The sequence below is a fragment of the Rhincodon typus genome, chromosome 29 (genome assembly GCF_021869965.1).
Source record: "Rhincodon typus isolate 14 chromosome 29, sRhiTyp1.1, whole genome shotgun sequence".
Lineage (NCBI taxonomy): Eukaryota > Metazoa > Chordata > Chondrichthyes > Orectolobiformes > Rhincodontidae > Rhincodon > Rhincodon typus.
The window spans coordinates 39136837-39139564 of record NC_063360.1 but is presented as its reverse complement, the minus strand read 5'-3'; the positions used below and the strand labels follow the sequence as shown (position 1 = coordinate 39139564).

The following is a 2728-nucleotide window of genomic DNA, read 5'->3' as shown; positions in this document are numbered from 1 at the left end:
TGTGTGTGTGTATGTGTGTGAGTGAGTGTGAGTGTGTGTGGTTATATGTATATGTGTGAGTGTGTGTATATGTGTGTGAGTGTGAGTGTGAGTGTGAGTGTGAGTGTGAGTGTGAGTGTGTGTGTGTGTGTGTGTGTGTTTCAGAGGCTGATGGCCAAGTTCTGTACCCATAAGGATGGCCTCAACAGTATCTCATGGTCATGTCTCGTGACAGGTGACCTCACCCCCACTCTATATGCTCACACACGCTCACACACACACACACGCGCACACACACACACACACACAGACACACACACACAGACACACACAAAGCTGATATTTCAGGTCAGGAGCCTTCTTTGACCCAAAACGTCAACTTCCCTGCTCCTCTGATGATGCCTGACCTGCTGTGTTCCTCCAGCTCCACACTGTGTTATCTCAAACACTCTCCTGTTCGTATTCCAAGAGTGAATCAACAGAGTCCAACTTCACTGCCTATGTGCCAGTCTGAAGCTTGGGCCTTCCTGACCTGACAGTCCTGTCCCTGTCACCTCTCACTGAGTGCCTTTTGTGTGAGGAGCAAGTTGAATTTCTCGAGGTGGACACCTTGTGTGGGACATTTTTTAATGTAGGAATGCTGTTGCACATCAGTAGACACACGTTTCTTGACAGAAGGTAGATCCAAGCAAGGAAACTTTGACAAAAACCAAAAGAACTGCATATGCTGTAATTCAGAAACAAAAACAGAAGTTGCTGGTAAAGCTCAGCAGGTCTGGCAGCATCTGTGAAGAGAAATGAGAGTTAGCGTTTCGGGTCCAGTGACCCTTCCTCAGAATGGTTACCAGACAGAAGCATCACCGACTTGGAAGGCAACTGCTCTGCCCAAGACCCCAAGAAACTACAGAGAGTCATGAACACAGCCCAGTCCATCAGATAAAGCAGCTCTCCCATCCACTGACTCCGTCTACACTTCCCATTGCCTCGGGAAAGCAGCCAACATCAAAGACCCCTCCCACCCCGGATATACTCTCTTCCACCCTCTTTCATCAGGCAGAAGATATAAAAATGTGAAAATGTACCAAAAACAGACTCAAGAACAGCTTCATCCTTGCTCGGAGCAGACTTTTAAACTGCCAATTTAAACGTAAATATTGATCTCTCTTTCTCTGCACCTCCTCTGTAGCTGTAACACTGTATTCTGCATTCTGTTCTATTACCCTGATGTACTTATGTAAGGCATAATCTGCCTGTGTAACACACAAAACAATACTTTTCACTGTGTCAGAATAAGTCCCTCGTGAGAACATGTGAGACTTCTGAGTCGGAATGGAAAAAAATAAACTTTGGATGCTGGGAATACACACCAAGCTGATTGAAAAAGATAGCTTCACTTTTTCCATGAAAATCTCAGATCATTGTTTTTCCTTTCAAATCCATACAATCTACCTCAAAGGCCTCCTCCAATTCTTTGTTCCGGTAGGCATTCTTTGCACTCTGTTCCCCATGGCAGCAAGAGAAATCCAATTTAAGACCTCCTCCCCACCTCACAGAAGGCCTCCCTGTCTGGCCCTGGTGAATCCCTCCAATCATCTTTTTCTTTGGGCTCGACCTGTAATCTCTGGTGTAGGCTAACCACCACTTTCGGTTCTGGGGCACCCCTCCCCTATGATATCGCAACTGGATTTCCATGGAAGGAATTTCATATCGCTGTCTGATTGAGATTAAATTCCATCAGGTCTCCCAAAATGGCTGTGTAGAGTGTAGCACCAGTTTTCCAGTTAGTGAATGCCCCCCTCCCCTCACTACAACCATTGAGTTCCACCCAATATTTCAACAGAACTGAGAATCTCTCAATATCTAATACATTTTAAACCACTGAAAGGGGGAGTTGAAAGCAACCAGAAGGGAAGGTCTGTAATAGAACAAAGTAAGGACAGATGAAGTGACAAAGGAGATGGTGGTGCAAGGTCAGAGGGAACAAGAATGAGACACATGAGGAGACAAAAACTGTGTCTAGAGAAGGTGCGAATGGCAGAATGATGGGCAGCTGCTGCACGGAAGGGAAATCAAGAGACAAACAATAGGAAAACCAAAACTTGCAGAGTGAAACAAAATAACGTTGGGGCAGAGATTATGGTGTGAAACTGTTGAGAGTCCAAAGAGATTCTACAGGTATATTAAGAAGAGGACCCCTTAAACATCAGCAAAGCCATCTATGTATGGAACCACAGAGGATGGGTGAGACCCTAAACAAATATTTTGTGTCAGTATTTACAATAGAAAAGCACGTGGAAGCTAGGGAATGTGGAGAAATAAATACTGATGTCTTCAAAAGAGTCCACATTACAGAAAAGGAGGTGCTTGACATCTTAAAATGCATAAAGGTAGATAAATCCCTTGGACCTGATCAAGTTTATCCCAGGACATTGTAGGAAGCGTTAGAGAGAAGAAGGTTAAGAGGTGAATTGATAGAGACATACAAGATGATCAGAGGATTAGATAGGGTGGACAGTGGGAGCCTTTTTCCTCGGATGGTGATGGCTAGCACGAGGGGATGTAGCTTTAAGTTGAGGGGTGATAGATATAGGACAGATGTCAGAGGTAGGTTCTTTACTCAGAGAGTAGTAAGGGCGTGGAATGCCCTGCCTGCAAAAATAGTAGACTCGCCCACTTTAAGGGCATTTAAATGGTCATTGGATAAACATATGGATGATAATGGAATAGTTTAGGTTAGATGGGCTTCAGA

The 2728-nt window shown here is 44.6% G+C and overlaps 1 protein-coding gene across 1 annotated transcript in view; it reads left to right on the top strand.

Annotated features, from left to right (window-relative positions):
• LOC109925238 (proteinase-activated receptor 2-like) overlaps positions 1–2728 on the top strand; it is an 8804-nt gene that overhangs the window by 2856 nt on the left and 3220 nt on the right. The window lies entirely within an intron of this gene.